Genomic DNA, 23,459 nt, shown 5'->3' on the forward strand with positions numbered 1-23,459 from the left:
CAGTCTATAGTAGTATAGAAGATTATTTCTTTTTCATATACATATAATATACTTTGAAAATAATTTTCATTATCTAATATAATATTGCATGCTTTTTGAAAATATTAGAAAATGCAAACACATACTCTTTTGTTCTTCTGTAATTTCAAATACAAAACCAAACAAACTATAACTGGAGAAAATTTATTCCATGTTTTTCATTAGTAATCTCTTATTCTTAAATAATTCTTTCTATTTCTTTATATCACATATGCAGATTATTCTAACACAATTAACAAAACTAATGAAATTTTAAATACTGCTGTTTATGAATAAAATTTGTTTTCATAAAAATCATTTTGTATTCTTGTACATACATGTGCCAATTTAAATGAAAGCATTAGATTTTTATTTATTTAAAAAAATTTTTATTGATATATAATATTTGTACATATTTATTGAGATGCATGTGATATTTTCATGCAAGCACAGAATGTATACTGAGCAAAACAGAGTATTTAGGATATCCGTCACCTCAAACATGTATCATTTCTTTCTCTTGGAAATATTTGAAATCTCTTCTAGCTATTCTGATATATATAATAAATTGCTATTAAAAGTAGTTACCTCTACTGTGCCATTAAACACTAGAGCTTATTTCTTCTAACTATATGTTTGTAACCATTAGCCAAATATTCATCCCCTTACTCCCACCACACAAACCTATCCCAGTCTTTGGTTGCTATCATTCTGCTTTCTACCTCTGAGGTCCACTTTTTTAGCTCCTGCACATGAGAGAAAATGAAATATTTGTGAAAATGAAATATTCTGTGCCTGGCTTCTTTCATATAACATAACGATCTCCAGTTCCATCCATGCTGCTACAAATGGCAAGATTCCATTATTTATGGCTAAATAATATTCGATTTTATATATACCATATGTTCATTATCCATTGATTCATTGATGGACTCTTGGGTTGATTCCATATCTTAGCTACTGTGACTAGTGTTGCAATACATATGAAAGTGCAAGTATTCCTTTGATATACTGACTTTTTTTCTTTGAAGAAACACCCAGTAGTGGGATTGTGAGAAACCTCCATACTGACTTTCATAATTACTGAACTAATTTACATTCCCACCAGCAGTGAACAAGTTTCTGTTCTTCATATTCTCTCCAGCATTTTGTTTTTAGTGTTTTGGATTTTTTTACTTTTTGATAATAACTTTATAACTGAGGTAAAATGATATCTCATTGTGGTTTTGATTTTCATTTCCCTAATGATTAGCAATGTTGAACATTTTGCATATACATGTTGGCTATTTTTATGCCTTCTTTTGAAAAATGTCTATTCAGATCCTTTGTGTTTTAATGAGATTTTTTTAACTGTGTAGCTAGCTGTTCGAGTTCCTTGTATATTCTGACTATTAGTCCCTTGTTGGATAAATAGTGTGCAAATATTTTCTCCCATTTGACAGGCTGTCTCTGTGATGGTTTCCTTGGCTGTGCAGAGCTTTTTAGATTCATATAGTCTCATTTGTCTATTTTTGTTCTTCTTCTCTATGCTTTTAAGGTCTTAGTAATAAAAGTTTTGCCTTGTCCAATATCCTAGGGCATTTCTTATGTGTTTTCTTTTTGTGCTTTTATATTTTATATTTTTAGGTTTTACAATTAAGTCTTTAATCTATTTTGAATTAATTTTTGTATATAGTGAGAAATACGGGTCCAGTTTGATTTATCTGCATATGGTTATCCAGTTTTCCTGGGGCTACTTATTGAATAAGGTGTCCTTTCTCCAGTGTATTTTCTGGTGCTTTATTGAAAATCAGTTAGTTATAAATACATGGACTTATTTCCTGTATTCTATTTCTGTGGTCTACGTGCCTGTTTTTGTACCAATACCCATGCTGTTCTGGTTACTGTAGCTTTGTATCATAGTATATTTTGATTCCTCCAGCTTTGTTCTTTTTGCTTAAGATTGCTTTGGATATTTAGGTTCTTTTTTGATTCCATATGAATTTTAGGATTTTTTTCTACTTGTGTGAAGAATGTAAATTGCATAGAATAATATAGTTATTTTAGCAATATTAATTTTTCCAATCCATAAGCATGGGATATATTTCAGTTAGTTTGTGCCCTCTTCAATTTCTTTCATCAGTGTTTCATAGTTTTTCTTGTAGAGATGTTTCACCTTCTTAGTTAAATTTATTTCTGTTTTTTTTTTTTTTTTTGAGACAGAGTCTCTCTTTGTTGCCCAGGCTAGAATGAGTGCCGTGGCATCAGCCTAGCTCACAGCGACCTCAAACTCCTGGGCTCAAGCAATACTTCTGCCTCAGCCTCCCGAGTAGCTGAGACTACAGGCATGCACCGCCATGCCCGGCTAATTTTTTGTATATATATTAGTTGGCCAATTAATTTCTTTCTATTTATAGTAGACACAGGGTCCACTCTTGCTCAGGCTGGTTTTGAACTCCTGACCTCGAGCAATCCACCCGCCTCGGCCTCCCAGAGTACTAGGATTATAGGCGTGAGCCACCGTGCCTGGCCAAGTCAAATTTATTTCTGTTTTTGTGTAGCTATGATAAATTGGATTTTATTTTTTATTTAATTTAGCTAGTTTATTATTGGTGTACAGAAATACTACTGATTTTTGTGTGTTCATTTTGTACTCTACATCTTTACTGAATTTGTTTATCAGATCTCAGTTTTTTGATGGAGTCTTTAGATTTTTCTGTATATAAGATCCTATTGTCTGTTTGCAAAGAGAGACAATTTAACTTACTCTTTTTCTATTTGGATGGCTTGCATTTCCTTCTGTCTAATTGCTCTGGCTAGATCTTCCAGAACTAGGATGAATGGGAGCGGTGAAAGTGGGCATCCTTGTTGTTCCAGTTCTTAGAGCTTTCAGTTCTTTCAGCTTTTCCCCATTTGGTATGATGTTAGCTAGGGTTTGTCATATATGGCCTTTGTTATGTTTAGGTATGATTTTTCCATGCCTAATTTGTTGAGAATTTTTTATCATGAAGGGATGTTTATGCTTATCAAATACTTTTCATGCATCTATTTAGATGAGCATATGGTTTTTGTCCTTCATTCTGATGAGGTGATGTATCAGATTTATTGATTTGCAGAATTTTAATCATCCTTGCATTCCTGGGATAAATCCCACTTGATTATGATGTATTATCTTTTTGATGTGCTGTAATTTTCAATTGCTAGCATTTTCTTGAGGAATTTTGCATCTGCCATTATTGAGGATACTGGTCTGTAGTTTTCTTTTGATGTATTCTTGTCTGGCTTTTCTATCAGGGTAATGCTAATCTCATAGAATGACATAGTAAGAATTCCCTCCTCCTCATTTATTTGAAATAATTTGAGAAGAATTGGTGTTAGTTCTTTATAAGTTTTAGAGAATTCTGCAGTAAAGCCATCCAGTCCTAGGCTTTTCTTTGCAGAGATTTTATGCTACTGATTCAATCTCATTACTCATTTTTGGTCTGTTCAGTTTTTCTATTTCTTCCTGGTTCAGTTGTAGTAATTTGTACATGCCCAGCAATGTATCCATTTCTTTTAGGTTTTCCAGTTTGTTAGAGTAAAGGTGTTGATAGTGGTCTCTGATGATTTTGTGGTGTTAGTTGTAATGTCTTCTTTTCATTTATGATTTTGCTTATTTAGATCTTCTCTGTTTTTTTTCATGGTAGTTTAGCTAGAAATTTGAAATTTTTCTTTATCTTTAAAAAGACCCAACATTTCATTTCATTGATTCTTTTTATCTTTTTTTTACTGCTATTTCATTTAGTTCCATTCTGATCTTTAATATTTCTTTCATTCTCATTTGGGTTTGGTATGTTCTGGCTTTTCTAGTTCCTTCAGGTGCATTGTTAAATGGTTTATTTGAAATCTTTCTACACATTTCATGTAGGTGTTGATGGCTATAAACTTACCTCTACTGCTGTTTTTCTCTATCCCATAGATTTTGGGTTATTTTTTTCCATTTTCATTTGTTTCAAGAAATTTTTTATTGTCTTCTTAATTTTTTTATTGACTCATTGGTCATAGAGGAGCATAATGTTTAATTTCCATGTATTTGTACAATTTCCAAAGTTTCTCTTCTTAATAATTTCTGGTTTTATTCCATTGTGGTCTGAGAAGATATTTGATATGATTTTATTTATTTAAGTTTGTTGAGGCTTGTTTTGTGAACTAACATGTGGCCTATCTTAGAGAATATTTCATGTGCTATTGAGAAGAATGTGTATTCTGGAGATATTGGATAAAATGTCCTGTAACTGTTAGGTCCATCTTGTCTAAAATGTCCCATATATCCAGTGTTTCTTTGTTAATTTTCCTTCTAGATGATCTGCCTAATTCTGAGTATAAGTGTTGAAGTTCCCAAATATTGTTGTATTGAAGTCAATTTCTTCAGTTAGATCTAATATTTGCTTTACATATATAGATACTCCAGTATTGAGTACATATTATTTATAATTGTTATATCCTGTTCCTTAATTCATATTTTTATCATTATATAATGGCCTTCTTTGTCTCTCTTTACTATTTTTGACTTAAAATTTGTTTTTTCTGATATAACTGTAGCTAATTCTGCTTGATTTTGATTTCTGTTTATATGGAATATCTTCTTCCATTCTTTTACTTTCAGTATATAAATATCTTTACAGGGGAAGTGAGTTTCTTATATGCAGCATATAGTTAGGTCATGTTTTTGTTTTTGTTGTCATTAAGTCAGTCTATATCTTTTAAGTAGGTAATTTCATCCATTTACATTCAAGATTATTACTGATATTTGGTGAGGACTTTTTGCTATCATTTTGTTAATTGTTTACTGATGGTTTTATATATCATTTGTCCCTTTCTTTCTCGTTGTCTATCACTTTGGTTTGGTGGGTTTTTGTTGTGACATTTGAGTCCTTTATCTCATTTGTATATTAGCTCTATTAATGAGTTTCATACTTTTGTGTGTTTCATGATGGTATATATTGTCTTTCAGGGTGTAGGACTCCGTTAAGCTCTTCTTGGAGGTGTCTAGTCTAGTGGTGTTGAATTTCCCAAATTTTTGTTTGTCTGGGAAAGATGTCATTTATCCTTCAATTGTGAAAGGTAGGTTTGCTTGGTATAATATATATGGCTGATATTTTTTTTCTTTCAGCTTTTTAAATATATCATTCACTACTGGCTTATAATATTTCTGTTGAGAAACCTGCTATTAGTCTGATGAGGGTTCCCTTATGTGTTGTTTTTTTTTAATTTCCTCTTGTTTTTAGAATTCTTTCTTTTTTGTTAAGTAAATGGTAAATTTTTCAAGTACTCTTTTATATCAAAATACTATGGGGATACAAATATTTTGGTTATATGGATTGCTTTTGTACAGCTTGAGTCAAAGCCTAAGTGTGTCCATCACCCAGATAGTGTACATTGTACCTGTTAGGTGTCATTTCACCCATCTCCTTCTTTGTCCTCCCATTTGATTGATTTTTCATTTTACTTGCTGATTGGTTAGTTCCAATTTAATAGTGAGCACATCTGTTGTTTGTCTTTCCATTCTTGTGATACCTCACCAAGGAGAATGATCTCCAGTTCCATCCAGGTTGTTACAAAAGGTATTAATTCATCATTTTTTCTTATGGCTGAGTAGTACTCCATAGCATACATATACCACACAATTTTAATCCACTCATGAATTGATGGGCACTTGGGTTGATTCCACAACTTTGTGATTGTGAATTGTGCTGCAATAAACATTCAAGTGCAAGTATCTTTTTGGTAAAATGCCTTTTTTCCTTTGGGTATATACCAAGTAGTAGGATTCCTGGATTAAATGGTAGGTCTATTTTTAGTTCTTTGAGGAATCTACACACCCTTTTCCATAGAGGTTGTACCAATTTGTAGTCCCACCAACAGTGTATAAGTGTTTCTTTCTTTCTACATCCACATGAGCATCTCTTGTTTTTAGACTTTTTCATAAAAGGAATTCTACAGTAGTTAGGTGATATCTCATTGTGATTTTGATTTGCATTTCCTTGATTAATTAGAGATATTGAGCATTTTTTATGTTTATTGATCATTAGTCTATATTCTTTTGAAAAGCTTCTACTCATGTCTTCTGTCCACTTTTTGATGCTGTTGTTTGATTTTTTTCCTGATTTTTTTTTCTGATTTGCTTGATTTAGAGATTCTGGTTATTATCCCTTTATCAGATGTATATCATGAAAATATTTTCTGTAACTCTGTAAGTTGTCTCTTTTCTTTGTTGATTGTTTCCTTGGCTATGCAGAAACTTTTTAATTTAATGAAGTCCATATATTAATTTTTGCTTTTGCTGTGATTGCCATTGGGGTCTTGATAAATTCTTTGCCTGGGCTGATATCAAGGAGAGTTTTTCCAATAATTTATTCTAGAATTGTTATAGTTTCATGTCTTAGGTTTAAGTCTGTTATCTACCTTGAATTAATTTTTGTAAGAGGTGAGAGATAAGGATCCTGTTTCAACCTTCTACATGTGGCTATCCAATTTTCCCAGCACCATTTATTGAATATGGCTTCTTTTACCCAGTATATATGTTGTCTGTTTTGTTAAAGATCAGATAGCAATATATGAATGGTTTTACATCTGGGTTCTCTGTTCTGTTCCCTTGGTCTATGTCTCTATATCTGTGCTAGTCCCATGCTGTTTTGGTTACTATGGCCTTGTAGGATAGCTTGAAATCTGGTAAAATGATGCCTCCTGGTTTTTCCTTTTGCTTAAAGTTGCTTTGGCTATTTGGACTCCTTTCTGATTCCATAAAAAGGGTAGAATTATTTTTTCTAGATCTGTGAAAAATGACATTGGTATTTTGATGGGGATTGCATTGAGTCTGTAAATTGCCGTGGGTAATATGGACATTTTAACAATATTGCTTCTGCTGGTCCATGAGCATGATATGTTTTTCCATTTGTTTACATCCTCTGTAGTTTCCTTCCTCAGTTATTTGTAGTTCTCCTTGTAGACATCCTTCCCCTCCTTGGTTAAATATATTCCTAGATATTTATTTTCTTTATTGTTATTATATGAAGTATTGAGTCTTTGATTTGATTCTCGGTTTGACTGTTATTGGTATATAGAAATACTACTGATTTGTATACACTGATATTGTAGACTGAGTCTCCACTGAAATTATTTATCAATTCCAGTAGTCTCTTGACAGAATCTTTGGGATTTTCTAGATACAAGATCATATTGTCAGCAAAGAGTGATAGTTTAACCTCCAGAGTAATCAAGCAAGAAAAGGAAATCAAGGGTATCCAAATGGGGATAGAGTAGAATTATTTCTTTGTTTTTAAGTTTTAACAGTTTGACTATAATATGCCTTGAAGAAGACTTTTTGGGTTTATATTTTGGGGGAATATTTAAGCTTCTTATATCCAGATGTCAATATTTCTTGCAAGAATTGGGAACCTCTCAGCTATTATTTTGTCAAATAGTTTTTTTCTATGTCTTTTTCCATCTCTTCTCCTAGAACACTCATAATTTTAATATCATTGCTTTATGGTATTCTGTATGTCCTATAGGCTTTCTTTATTCTATAAAGAATATAGAATTGTTAAAGTTTATTTAATATTATGACTCATAGTACTTATATAGTTTTATAATTATGATATCTAATATTATTATTCTGTCTTATTAAAATGTTTCTAAGCATTTGTACATTGTAAATAAAAATGTTTATGCTAGCTTCAGCAGCACATATACTAAAACTGGAACAAAACAGAGAAGATTAATATGGCCTCTGTAAAAGGACAACATGCAAATTCATGAAGTGTTGCATATGTTTTGGTTATAAAATGTTTTCACAAGCATTATGGTAACCTCAAATCAACTAAAAAAACCTACAAGAGTTACACTAAATGTAAAAAGCAACACATTAAAACACACTACCTGAGAAAATTACTTTTAATAAAGGTAGACAGAAAGAAGGTAAGAAAGAGAGGACTATAAAACAACCAGAAATCAAATAACACTATGCTGGTTGTAACTCTTTACCTACCAATAATAATATTGAATGCCAATGGACTAAACTCTAATCAAATGACATAAAGTAGCTAAATGGATTAAAAAAACAAGAGCCAACTATATGTTGAGTGCAAGAAACACACTTCACCTACAAAGACACACACCTAGAATGAAAATCAAGGTATGGAAAAAGATGTTTCATGCAAATGGAAACCAAAAAAGACAAGAGTAGCTATATTTCTATCAGATAAAATAGATTTCAAGGAAGAAACTTGAAGAGACAAAGAAGGTCATTCTATAATAAAAAGGGGGTCAATTCAGCACGGAGATATAACAATTCTTAAAATATAGGCAGCCAACACTGAAGCACTCAGATACACAGAGCAAATATTATAATAGCTGAAGAGAGAGATAGGCTCGAACACAATAATTGCTGGAGAATTCAGCACTCCACTTTCAGCATTCGACAGATCATCCAGACAGAAAATTACCCAAGAAACATTGGACTTAATTTGCACTATAGGCCAAATAGACCTAATAGATATTTACAGTTTGTTTCATCCAACACATGCAGAATACTTGTTTTTTCCCTTTGTACCTAGATCATTCTCAAGAATAGACCATATATTAGGCCACAAACAAGTCTTAAAAAATGTTTTAAACAACTGAAATTCATACCAAGAATTTTCTCTGACCAAAATGGAATAAAACTAGAGATCAATAACAAGGGGGACACTGAAAAATATATAAATACATGGAAATTAAACAATATGCTCCTGAACGATGGGTGGAAAGGATGGAAGGAAAGTAAAAAATTTCTCAAAACAAATGAAAATGAAAACACAACATATCAAAACCTATAGAATACAATAATAAATAAGAGGAAAACCAGTAACAAGAGGAAAGTTTATAGCAATAAGTGCCTACATCAAAAAAGTAGAAAAGCTTAAAATAAGCAACCTAATGATGCATCTCAAAGAACTAAAGGAAGAGCAAACCAAACCCAAAATTACTAGAAGAAAAGAAATAATAAAGATCAAAGCAGAAATAAATGAAATTGAAACAAAAAATATAAAATGTCAATGAAATGAAAACTTGGTTTCTTGAAAAGATAAATCTGACAGACTAAGAAAAAATGAGAGAGGAACCAAATAAATAAAAACAGTCATGAAAAAGGAGACATACCTGACACTGCAGAAATCCAAATGAGCATTAAAGACACTGTGAGCAACTATATGCCAATAAATTGGAAAACCTAGAAAAAATGGATAAATTCCTAGACATATACAATCTACCATGATTAAACCTGGAAGAAATCCAAAACCTGTATAAATCAGTGACAAATAAGAAGATAGAAGCAATAATAAAAAGTATCCCATCAAAGGAAAACCCAGAACCCAATGGCTTCACTGCTGAATTCTACCAAGCACTCAAAGAACTAATGTCTACTTAAACTATTCCAAAAATTTAAGGAAGAGGGATTACTCTCAAACTCATTCTATGAAGCCTGTATCATCCTAATACCCAAATCAGAGAAAGAAACAACAACCACCATAATTATAGGCCAATATCTCTGATGAACATAGATGCAAAAATACTCAACAAAATGCTAGCAAACTAAATTCAGCAACACACTAAAAAGATTATTCATCATGATCAAGTGGGATACATCCCATGGATGCAAAGATGGTTCAACATATGTAAATCAATGTGATACATCATATCAACAGAATGAAGGACGAGATCCATGTGATCATTTTAATTTGATGCTAAAAAACATTTGATGAAATTTGACATCCCTTCATGGTAAAAACTCTCAAAAAACTGGGTATAGATGGAACTTGCTCAGCACAGAAAAGGCCATATATGACAGACCCTCAGCTAGTATCATACTGAATGGGGAAAAACTGAAAGCTTTTTCTCTAAGATCTAGAACAATACAAGTATACCCACTTTCACCACTGTTATTTAACATAGTACTGGAAGTTCTAGCTAGAGCATTCAGATAAGAGAAAGAAATAAAAGGCATCCAATTTGGAAAGGAAGAACTCAAATTATCCTCTTTTGCAGATTATATGATCTTATATCTAGAGAAACCATAAGACTCCAGAAAATACTATTGTAACTGATAAACAAATTAGTAAAGTTGCAGGATACAAAATTAACATACATATATATACACAATGGAGTATTATATTGCCTCACAAAAGAATGAAATCCTGCCATTTGCAACAACCTGGATGGAATTATGTTAAATGGAATAAGCTAAGCACAGAAAGACCAATCTCACATGTTCTCACTCATGGGTGGGAGCTAAATATTAAGAAAAAATTGATTTCATGGAAATGGAGAGTAGAATGATGGTTACCAGCTGGGAATGGTAGTGGGAGGAGAGGAAAAAGTTGGGATTGTTAATCAGTGCATAAATATAATTAGATAGTTAGAATGAACAATATGTGATCACACAATAAAGTGACAATAATCAACAATAAGGGTATATATTTAAATAACTAAAACAGTAGAATTGGAATATTTTTATTATATAACACGAAGAAATGGTAAGTACCTGAAGTGATGGATACTTCAGTTACCCTGATTTGATGAATTTACATTGTATACCTATATCAAAACATCACATGTATCCTATAAATATATACCCATTATAATTAAAAATTAAAGTAAATAAATACAAATGCTTAAAGATTATAGTATTTTCCTAAAGTTATGTAACATATGTGTTATAAATATTTGTATTAACTGTCAATCCACTTTCCTAATTATTTAATTTTTTAAAGTTTTGCATAATTTTTAATAATTTCTCTTCTAATAACACATAGAATTAGTAAATTTCAACATATAAAACACACAATGAGGTTCTGTTCTTTTTCCATTTGGAGTTATCTAGAACACTAATCCTTTTATGACTGTCATTATTTTGATATTAATAATAAGTCACAATGACATGCCTTATTTATACTATGAACATTATAATGATCATTAATATGATGATCACACACTTATTGACTATAATTATCCTAAGTTCAGATATTCCAGAAATGTGCTTTAATGGACATTCACCGGCTTATCCTTCCAAAGGTCAAATCTGTATTTGACGCCAAAGAGAAAATTTGGCAAAATTCAAGGGTCAAAGATGGACTCTAGAATATCCCTAGTAGGTAATGTTATTCCTTTTTTACAGGTAAGGAAATTGAAATTACTGGGTGGCAAATCTAAGTGTAGTATTAAGGAAATAAAATTTCTTTCCTTTTACATATATCTAATGAGCATGGGTAATTATAGCCTGATAAAAATCCCTTTTTCTTTACTCAAGCAATTCATTGTGAACTGTATTAGTAATTCTTTCAGGCCAAAGTATATCAGGCCATTCATTGACTTAACAAAATTGTTGGCACACCTTTTTAAAAGGAAGGCAGTATTCAAGGTAGTAGAAATATTGCAGTGAACAAAACAATGTCCCTACTTTCGTGAAACATATTTTGCTAAGAAGTGACAGGCAATAAACAATAGACCAATAAATATGTAATGAGCTGACAAGTAAACAAGGTAAGGCAATGGTTCAAAGAGTGGAAAAGTGTGCTATTTTAAATTAATGGTTATAAAATTATCTTTGATAAAATGACCTTTGAACAGAGTCTTCAGCAAAACAGGGACAACTTTTAAATCTTTAATATAGAAATTGTCTCTAAAGGTGAAGATGGAATATGTTTTACTCTTTTATTTATGCACTGCTTTTGGAATGATTCAGGGAAAGAGATGCCATTGAGTCAATATCCTTGTTGTGGTTACTTTAATTTATTTTAGTTTTGTTCAGAGCATTAGATCCCTTTAGGATGCAATTTACATGAACATAAGCAATATGTGATATTTTTAGTACTTTGAAATTCCTAGGTATTTTTAAAGTGAAGCATGAATAGTGACAACTGTTTCTTTTTCATGGTAAAACACAATACAAATTCATCCCCTAATTAATGACATCTAGATTTAAAATCTCAGTTTCCAAGAGTTTGAAATTCAAATCAACCACATTGGTGTCAGGAAACATAGGAATTATTCTAACAAAAAATAGAAAAATATTGAATCTGGAGCTCTTGAACTATAATAAATGTCTGACATAAGCCGAAGGCAAAATGTAAACATCACAGAATCCCTGCTCTATCCTGAGGCATGTACATACATACAAAATCCAGAATATATCACAAGAATATTTTTTAAATATTTGTAATATTCTCTTTCTTCCATTCTGTGGTCTGTAAGAAAAATAAAGTTAAATTCTGGTCTAATACTGTTTCTATGAATTAACTCATTCATTACCCTGTGTTTATTGAGCTATTATAAATGTTGACTATCTATTAGCTATAAGCAAATTTAAGAACCAACATTTTAGGCACTTTATTTCTTAATTTCATTTTTTATTTCTAAGAATATACATATGATTAAATAGAATTCCTATTATTCTGAGAGTTTATAATCTTTAATGGGTAAGATAATATTTAAATTAATTAAAATTGAAATATGGTAATATGATGACTTTTAAAAAAGCAAGTGCTAGATTATTAGCCCAGAGAGGGGAGTTTTTAACTCTCCATGGAAAAGCCAAGGATGGATTTCCAGAGCAGCTCATACTTAGAAACTGTAGTCTTGAAGAATAATAAAGAATTCTTTATACAAATAAAAATGGAAATGGAGATATCATCATAGGGAAGATTTCCCAGGCATGGAGATGATACAGTGTTTCGCCTAAAAAGTAAAGTTGTGTGCATAATAATCCAATATGGCCAGTACTAAATCAGCACAAATAGGTATGACATGCTAACACATGTGAATTTTATCCTAAAAGTGTTAGGGAAACTTTTAAGTGTTTTAAGAAAGTGAAGTGTCATGTTGACATATCCTTGCCAACACTGGATATTTCATATTCTTTTTAACTTTAGCCTTTTTAAAGAGTGTATAGTGATATTTAACTCTACATTTCTTTTGTATTTTCCTAGAGACTGGTGTTAACTGTTTTTTCATGTGCTTATTTGATATATGCATCACTTTTCTTTGTGAAGCGCACATTTTTAAAATTGGTTTGTTTATCCTCTTCTTATTAAGGTATAGGGGTTCTTTATACATTCTAGACACAAGTCCCTTGTCTGTTTACATGTTATAAAAATTTTCTCCCACTCCCCTGATGCCTTCTCATTTTTGCACCTGAGTTCTTAAATATTTTTAATTCTGATAAAGTCTAATTTACCAATTTTTTATGATTTATACATATAAATTAAGAAATCTTTCCATACCTAAATGTCACAGAGATTATTTTCTAATTCTTTCATCTAGAAGTTTTAAGATTTTCCACTTAGGACAGTTATCGAATTGGGATAAATTTGGGTATGGTGTGAGGTAAACTTCAATGTACAGATCCATACAAATACCATGTTGTTGCAGCACCATTCATGATAAGATTTTCTTTTTCCAATTGAATGACATTGACACCTTTGTCAAAAATCAATTGACCAAATACCTGTGGGGTTATCTCTGAGCTCCTTATTTTGTTCCATTGACCTATTATATATATCTAGTTTTTTGTTAATTTCAATATCTTAGTTGTATTAACTTCCAAAGATTGTTCTCTCTATTCTAAATCTCTTGCACTTTTAAAAAAATTTAGAATCCATCTTGTCAATTTATATGAAAAAATCCTGCTAAAATGTTATTAATATCTATAGCTCAATTTGGGGTTGATTGGTATCTTCCAATCCATGAACATAGTAAATTATTCCATTTCTCTAGGTCTTCTTCAATTTCTTTGAGTAGTCATTTGCAATTTTCAGTGAAGAAATCTTATTATAGATACCTTTTTAGATCTCTCCTTAGTATTATATGATTTTTGGTGCCATTACAGATTCATTTGGTTTTATAATGTTTTTGTTAATAATAAATAAAAATGACATTGATTTTTGGACCTTGGATTTGCATCTTCAACCTGCCTACATTAATATATTAGTTATAGTATTTTTTGTAGATTGGAATTTTCTAAGTAAATAATTATTATATAAAATTAAAGACAGTTTTACTTCTCCCTTTCCAATACATACCTTGTGTTGGTTTTTCTTACTTTATTATAATGGCAAAAATGTCCACTTCAATATGCAAAGGATGAAAGAAAGAAACCTTCTTTGCCTTGTAATTGATTCTTTATTTTGAAGAAATTCTTTTAGCATTTATTGTAGAGATGGTCATATGATGACAAATCATCTTCATTTTTATTTGCCTAAATTTTTTTTTCAAATTTTTACTTTATTTCTTAAAGATACAGTTGCTGTTGCTAGATATAGAATTCTGTTGGCAGATTTGTTCTTCTGAGCTCTTTAGAAATGTGCCACCATCCTCTAGCCTTCGTAGTTTCTGATGAGAAATATATAGACTTCCAAATTTTTTTGTCTGTATTATGTAATGTGTCATTTTTTTGACTACTTCAAAGCCTTTTTTTCTCTATCTCAGATTTTCAGTGACTTGATTATGCTGTCTCTATATATGGTTTTATTTGACTATATCCTGTTTTAGGTTTGCAGAACTTCTTAAATTTGTATTATTTGGGTCTTTCAAAACATATGGGAAGTTTTCAACCATTATTTCTTCAATCATTTCTTGTACCTTATCCTTTCCATCATCTCTTTTGTAAAATTACTATTTTCCCATGGTAATGAATAAGTGTCTTGTGGGAATATACTTTGAGACTATATAAATATCTTGTGTCTCCTCATACTTTCACTCACTAGTTTTAGCATCTGTTAATGATTCTTGCTTGCAACAAGTACCACTGAGATGTTAGCCAAGTGTTTTTAGTCAAATGATGATTTTCTTTTTTCATTATTTTTCTACATTTGTAAATTGTAAGTCCAATTGAAATGAAAACTAATTTGTTGTGAAAGAAAGTAGATCCGTTTTCTGGGAGTACAAGGAGGAGACAGGAGTGGCAGCATTATTAAGAGGCACAGGGAACTTATAGAGGAGCTGGATGTGTTCACTATCCTGATTGTGGTGATGGTTTCCTAGATGGATGCCTGTGGCACAAGTTACCACATTGCACACTAAAGATTTGAAGGCTGTTGTATGTTAATTACACCTATGTAAATCTGATTTTAAACAATCCAGCTGCAATTTTTCATATACCTTACTTCTCCTTCACCTAGTCCTGATTTACAGAAATTGTTTTTCACAAAAGTCTTCATTTTATCAAAATTATATTAAACTATTACTATTATATATATATATATATTAAGACAAAGGGTTATAATTACCAGCATTTGGGGAGGAAAAAATGAAGATGAAATAGAGGAAAAAAGAGAAAGGAAATCAGTTATTAAAATTGAGATTTGAGGGCAGCAAGAACTAAAAATGCATGTTGTTGTTTGAAAAATTGTGACTTTGGTTTTGAATTTGAGTATGCATAATCTTAGGAGGAAAAGATGGAATGAGTTTTGAGTTTTGGAAGTTAAGGAAACTGGATTACAAACCCCAGGGTGACAAAAAGTAAGTGTTCATCATTAAGCTCATTATTTTATACCCTCTGTAAAATGAGTTTAAATCTGATGCTCTCAGAGGGGTTTTCTCCTTTGTTCCAAAACTGTGTGATCCGTGAATCTTGGATAAAACTTGTAATAGTCAGGAGCTCAAAAGTAATTCCACGAACCTCTAATGTAAACACTTTATTTATGTCCAGCCAATTCAATTACATAACCCTTTATGAACATCATGCTGAAGAAAACCACTTACTGGCTCATTATAATGAATAATAGTTTCTCTTACAAATATCCTACTAAAAATAAAATGTATGTTGTAAAAGAATGATAAATTTCAATTACTCTAAATTGTCAATAGAAAATCTTTCATTGAGCATAATACTCGATTTATCTACTCAATTTGGTCATATTAAATAAGGATTCATACATGTGAAAGGAAAATAATCCATTTAAACTCATTAAATATTACAAAACACACAAGATGCATTATAATAAATTTTAGATTATTGCTATGAAATAAAATAAAATATGAAAGTTTTATATAGTGAAAAAAACACATGGATAGACAATATGTGTCTTTGTTTCTTTCACTAGGAATTATAATGTGAGTGCTGAAGAAAAATTATTCAGTGATACTTGTTAAGGCATAGTAAGAAAGACTTGATTGAGGACCCTTGTGATAGGTATAGGAACACCTGAAATGGGATTTTTGCAGTGGGGAAAAAGAGACTGGGCTTAGCATGGAATACAGCATTCTAAATGGGAATTTATAGCCCAAAGAACAGGGTGGGAATCAGAGGATGGAAAATTAGTAAGAGGAAATATCAAGGGTAAGGGAGATTCTGTCTAAACCCACTTAACAGGATTCTTGCTGAAAGCAGGCCAGGGTGATAGGTTTCACCTGGGGATGGTAGAGGATTAGGAAACTGATCAGATGTTGGTGATCAGATATCCAGGGTGGGGGGCCTTGTTAAACTGACATAGCAGGGTTCTTTGCTAAAGCTGGGTTTTACAAGAAAATGCACAGAAGGGATGCGGAGAAGATTCGGGAGCCTGACTAAATTTTGGTCAAGCAGAGAATTTTTGTCATGAGCAAAAAATAGTGTCGTGAAAACATATGTGGAAGGAAATGGAATCAAACTGATATAAAAGTCTCTAAAGCTTACCTCTTAGCTATGGAAACACTATCAGAATGATTACCTTTAACAATCTTTGGTGAAATAACTAAGTTTAATTTAGGAAATGAGTCAGTACTATTATTTTTTAAAAAGAAAATCATTCTTCAAAATGAGACTACATTAAGCATCTAAAAAGTAATCATTGCATGCAGGCTGTGCACAGCTTGCACTCTGGCAAATTTGTAAGAATTAAATGCTGGACTGTTCAACTACTTCCAAAAATCAATGAGAAAGGGGGTCACAGACGAAGAGCACAGCAATTCTTGTGCATGGATGGACAATTATATGCTTAAAGGAAATGTTTAAATGTTCCACACTTCTTAGGGAAATCTCTGCTTCAGAATTCTCACTACCTTTAAAAGAAAACTATTTCCTTTGAAAAACAACACTTTGAAAGATTTTCATGACTGTGAAATGGCATTAGAAGAAACCAGCTTCATTCTATGGATATTTACATAACACTTATTACATAATAAGAAAATAAACAGGGTAAACCATAAGAAGGCAATGGAAGTGAAAGATAAGAAAGGGACAAACAAAGGAAAAAACAAAATGGTATAACAGAAAAAGGAATTATCCAGGTTTGTAAAAAAACTATTATCTATGGGTTCAGACAGACATTTTTGAAATGTAAATGATTTAATAATGAGTATTTAAAATATCCAACTCTCAGTTATCCCACTGAGAGTTATGTATTTACTAGCTAAACCAGTCCTTGAGGTTTTCATATCAATTGTTTTAAAAGGGTGAGAAAACTAAATTCATTAAATATTTTATATAAATTCTATTAAATTCTATTTGGACCAATCTTTCCCAAGAATTGGCTCCACTAATTGATTCTATAAATGCCTAGACATAAATTGTTACCATTCTGTTGTCAATAATTTTAGTCATTTTAGAACTTCTCAAAATGTTTAACAGAAATGGGAGTGAGGCTAGAATAGACATAAAACTCTAGTCAGTTCTATTTTATTTAACATCTCTGGCAAAAATAGTTTAGAAGACAAAGATTATGAATTAAAATTGCACTTTCTTACATTTTGCTGGAGTTTTACTATCAATATCACCTTTACTTCTATAACTAGGGAAAATATGTAGTTGTGGTTATCTCTAAAGCAGCATAGTAGCCTCTCCTTGTTAGCCGTTTCACTTTCCTCATTTCAGTTACCCCCAGTTAACTGTGCTCCCAAAATAGGTGAGTACATTACAATAAGCTGTTTTGAGAGAGACAGAGAGACGACATTCACATAACTTTTATTACAGTATATTTTTTATAATTATTCTATATTATTATTAGTTTTAATCTCTTACTTTACCTAAATTATAAATTAAACTTTATAATACCTAAGTATCTATAGAAAAAACATAGTATATATAGTGTTTGGTACACTATTTGTGGTTTCAGACATTCACTGGAAGTCTTGGAACGTACCCCCTGCAGATAAAGGGGGACTACTCTATTCAACATGCATGTGTTATTTCAGTTACATACTGACCAGAATTAAATTATACAGTAAAATTGTATCCATAATAAATATGGAACAGATTTACTTTTATAATATCTGAGCCCATTTATTGAGTTTCCAGACTTATATGATATCCATTAGTCAAATACCAAAGTGAACAAAAACACACATACAAAATTAGTCTACTATCTCAGGACCATTAAGAGGCTCTGGTACTTTTCACAATCATTCCAGACATTACCCCACACACCCAACCGTATGTATTTTTAGGTAACCTAACTTCCCAACTCCAGAGCCTCTTCTAGTCTTCTTCACAATTCCCGCTGAAGTGTTTCAGCATAGTTTCTCCCCTTAACAAATCCCAGAGCACATCTATCATATAGCTGTTAGTCAGCAAAATGTTTACTGAGCACCCACCCATTGTGTAGAATGGATTGCCCCAGTATTTAAGGAAAGAGCTAGAATTAGGTCAAATAAAACAGCAGTGTTTTTTAAAAAAACAAAACCATTTTTAGTGTTTGCTTGTATTTTCTCTCCTAGAGCAGCGTAGCTGTTTATTCACAAGAAAGGCAATTTCCCCTTATTGAACCTGACATAGGTATGAGCCAGCTATTTACAGTTTACTTCATACTCTGGTTTTCTTTCTTTTTTCCTCCTGTAAAGCGTTTTCTAGAGGCTTTGAAGTACATCTCAATAATGGTTTGTCCCCCTATAAGAAAAAATGTTTTTACTCTACTTTTGAATTTACTGAAGCTCAAGAACATTAAAAATGTGTAATGACCAGACTCCAGATGTATGTAACTGTAGCTCAAAATGTATGTAGCTTAAAATGGATGATACTGTCAACTGAGGTATTTAGAGACTCCAATTGAAACATAGCTTTCAAATGTGCAAAAGCCAACTTCAAATAGGCATATTACAGTCAATAGCTACTCTTATGACATGAGACATTATTAAACTAATTAAAATTAGTACCTCTCAAGGCTTTCTTATAACTGTATAGAAAAGAAATAGTGTTATCATAAACATATATATTCATCTTCCAAGATGAGTGTGTGTGTGTGTATATATATATATATATATTCATTTTTTGTGATGAGAAAACAAAAGAAAAAAATTAAGTTTGTAAATATGAGGCAGAAACATATTTTTTTTAACACCGTCTCAGATTGTCAGAGTGGATTTAAGGGCTTTTTACATATAAAGCACAATGCGAAAGTTAGTGCTTTTATTTTTAAAAAAAATTTTCATGCTATATTCCCATAACACAAAAGCGAGCTAACAAAAATGAAAATAAACACAACACATGGCAAAATATCCAAAGTAAAAGTGAGTAAGAAAGAGCTTCTGCTCGTAGAAAATCATGGGGTAACCAAAGTGGCTCTCTTGTTGAGGACAGGCTGGGATTTTGGCCAAGAGGTTGATTAACGAGACTTATGCTGCTGACCTACTGCTTGGACTTGAGTATTGGATGCACTTGATAACAAGCCAGCTGTGAGTCTTTCAGAATCCAGATGGCAGTGATTGTTTGCCTGTATAATAACATGTAAAGCATATTAAGAAGCAGAATTAACTGTGAAGTTACATATCATAGGTGCATTAGTTTGTGAGGACTGCTGTAACAAAGTACCACCAACTGAGTGGCTTAAAACAACATAAACTTATTGTCTCAGAGTTCTAGAGCTTGAAGTTCAAGATCAAGGTGCTGGCAGGGCCATCCTCCCTCTGAAGATGCTAGGGAAGGGTCTGTCCCAGGAGTTGCTTCTAACTTTTGGTAATTCTTTGGTTTATAGCAATATAACTCCAATATTCACATTGTGTCCTGTGTGTGTGTCTATGGCCAAATTTATTTCTTTCATAAAGACACCAGACATATTGGGGCCCACTTTACTCTAGTATGACCTCATCATAACTAATTATGTTCTGAGGCACCATGGACTTCAACATATGAATCTTTGGAAAACATAATGCAACCTACAACAAAATATAAATGTTTTCCTATAACCAAAAATTATAGACAGATAAAAATTACTGTATTCTCATAGCCAGACATGGAACAGTATCTGTATGTCTTATATTATTCGTGCATAAATCAAATGTTATGTTTGGTAAGCAAAATAAAGGCCAATTTTTCTCATAAAGTTCCATTTTTTTTGGAAAGAGCCATGACTTAGAGATAAGCAGCAAGGATGATTTCAAATGCTACTTTATATGATTTCCAAGATTTCCAATTCAGTGCCTTATCTATTTAAGAAAAAAAATTGACCTTCAAATGTGCTTTTATTGAGGATTGATGGAATATCAGTTTACTAGGACAGTTACTCAATATTTTGAGAGCACAAAGAAAGCCAGTCTAAAATAGGCTGAAGGCTATTGCTTCAAAATGTTAACAAAAATGATATAATTAACTCATTGTCACTTTGATGATTTCCTAACTGACAAATCTCTGTAAAATGACTTTTATCAGGATGGAAAAAAAAACCAAAACCCTCTCTCTTTTATAAATAATTTTAGCAAGAATTGTAGATAGACTTTAAAGTTTATACCTGTGATGTATATTTTATATCTAGGCAACATTAAAGGGAAAATCAAGCACTATTGATTTTCAATTTTATTGTACTTGTATATTTTTTCCTATGTCTTTAGTTTCAAAAGGCTTACAGAGCAAAGTTGCCAATTGTGCGATTAAGAAGGACCTTTTAAAATATGTATGATCAGATTTTCAATAAACTTAAATTGTCAAACACTTTCAATTCATTTTAATACAACAAACATTTGCAGATTGCCAACAATATGAAACACATTACAGCAAGCAACATGGAAAGTAAAATGGAAAAGAAGATATGATCCCTTGCCCATGAAGAGGTGATATCAGAGAAACTGAAACAACTGAATTAAAAAATTAAAGTCAGGAGTTACCAATATAGAATTAACTTTGAAGTATAAAACTTAAAGGAATAGCAATAACGATATAACATTTAATGATAACATGGTGCTTTTTGTATGTCAAGTGCTGTTCTAAGTGCTCTCTCTCTTTATATATATGTTTAATCTCAATAACAATATTATGATATAGATATTCTTATTATCCTATTGTATAGATAAAAAGAAACCAAGGCAAATAGGGACTATATAAGATGGTTTCTGCAACTGCACTCTTAAAAAGAGTTGCAGTTATGGCACAAACTCGGTTGCATTGTCTCTCCAGAATCTTTTTCTTGGCCATTACCCTGTACTATGTCTCTACTCTCAGAATCTCTGGCATCTACACACTAATAAGGGACCCACCAAACACAACAAAAAGAGTCAAAAAAGAGAGCAATGAGGAAAATACATGTCACCAATCCAAAAACTATTTAAAAAGTATCTTTCAAATTCTGTGAGGTTTAAACCAGATGAGGAGGATGTTGGGAAAACTTATCAGAGGCTATAGGCCTGATTTAGGGGAGACATTGCTGCCCTTCTCTGTAACAAATATCTGCTCAAAATTCATTTAAGGGAGAGATTTCATCAAAAGTCTGGAAAGCCAGCCAAGAAAGACTTCTTACTGGGAATAATGAATCTAAAGGAATGGGTGGTTCATGGGAGAAGCAAAGGATATCCTTGACAAGAGCAAGTTCCAGCTGCAGAATAGCAGAGGAGCAGAGCTAATGTATACAAGCCATCTCTGCTTTTGTCATTCCATACTCTGAATCTGGAGAAAAACCTGCAGGAGCTAGGGTAAAGGCGGAAGGCAAGAAGCTGTCATAGGAATGACAAGGAGAATCTGCCACATGGGGATTCACTCACTGATTTTCTTTTTTCTGAAGGAGAAAATGCCAATAATTATGGAAGATTCGTTTAAAAATTAGTTTACTCCAGATTTATAAATTTAAATTGCTGATTGCTCTGGCTTCCTTCCACATCCCATTTCAGAAATGAGTAATAAGCAGCATGGGGCCTATGCCAAAACACATTTTTTTTTTTTTAAAATCAGAAGAAGAATATAATAAGCAAAAAAGTGACCCTCATTGCCTGGATCAAGTCTAGCAAATGCTTATGAGAAACAGGGAGAACAGTCCTTAATCTGTGCTGTTAAAATAGCATTACTGCTGCCATATTTTGGGGACCAAAGGAAAGAACAGTCGCTTCCAGATAGCCAATCAAAAAGAGACCCTTGTAGTCAAGTTGATTAATAAGAATATGGCCTGAATGGCCCGTACTCTTGTTGGCCTGACTAATCAGGAGGAAGGCTGGCTTCTCTATTCATTGGCAGAGTCAGGAGCCCTAGGTTCCCTAGACATTCATTTTCACTAGGACTTCCATTCCCAGTTTGTTGTCTCCCCACTTTAATCTGCCCTATTCCCCTAACTCTTCTCTTCTTTTACTTTGCCCTCAGGAACCAAACAAAAGTGTGAACCAGTCAACCCTTCTTTCTACATACTCTTTTATTTGATTTTCTCCAAGCCTTCTTATCTAAAGTGAAATGGATTTCCCTGAGGGCACTGTGTCCTCTTCTGCAAGGGAGGCTACTTATCTCTCTCTTCCCAGGCACATTAGGCTCTGTCTCTCCTCTGTGCCCCTTAGTCTCCAGCTAGACAAGCAGGAAGATGGGGCAGGACAAATGTAAACATGTCTTAAAATGCATTGATGAAAGCCAAAAAAATAAAAAATAAAAAGTAAACTAAAGTTAAATAATGATAAACTTATTTTGACAACACCATCAGGAAATATAATACTTATTTTAGTTTTTACCTCTTTTTTAAAACTTCTGATCTCTAAATAGATGAAAACATGAACAGACAAGTTCCTCTTTATAGTGGCCTGTTACCTACTTAGCGTGTATTGGCTATCATCTTTAGTTCTAGAGCCATGACAAACTAAAAGCTCAGAAAATTGAAGTAGCCTGATGAATTTCAATAATTTAAAAGAATAAATTAATTTGGTACACTTACCATTTGAGATTGTGAGTTGAGATTTGGCCTGTTTCTCAAATTGGTTTACTTCAAAAGTCAAACCTGTCTTTTCTTCCTTTTTTCCCTTTTCTTCCCATCTATTCCCATGACTTTAAATACTGTTTCTGTGCTGTTAACTCAAATATTCATATTATTTCTCCTATAAACTCTTATAACCAAATGTCTACTTAAAATTTCCACTTCAGGGCCTTCTACACATATGTCCAATCAAAACTTTTGTTTTCTCCCTACTCACTACTCAAATCAAACCAAGGGCCCTGCTCAGGTGTCTCCTATTAAGAAATGGTATTATTTCTCTGACTATTCTACCCAAATCAAGTTCCCTAAATCAGGGGTCAGCAG

At 32.2% G+C, this 23,459-nt stretch overlaps 1 non-coding gene across 1 annotated transcript; it reads left to right on the forward strand.

Moving 5' to 3' along the window:
* The first annotated feature begins 7,703 nt into the window (after nt 1–7,703).
* LOC142872029 (U6 spliceosomal RNA) lies at nt 7,704–7,810 on the forward strand. The gene has a single exon (XR_012920276.1). It is a non-coding gene; the product is annotated as a U6 spliceosomal RNA (small nuclear RNA).
* Nucleotides 7,811–23,459: the final 15,649 nt, after the last annotated feature.

This window comes from Microcebus murinus, chromosome 7 (genome assembly GCF_040939455.1).
Source record: "Microcebus murinus isolate Inina chromosome 7, M.murinus_Inina_mat1.0, whole genome shotgun sequence".
NCBI lineage: Eukaryota > Metazoa > Chordata > Mammalia > Primates > Cheirogaleidae > Microcebus > Microcebus murinus.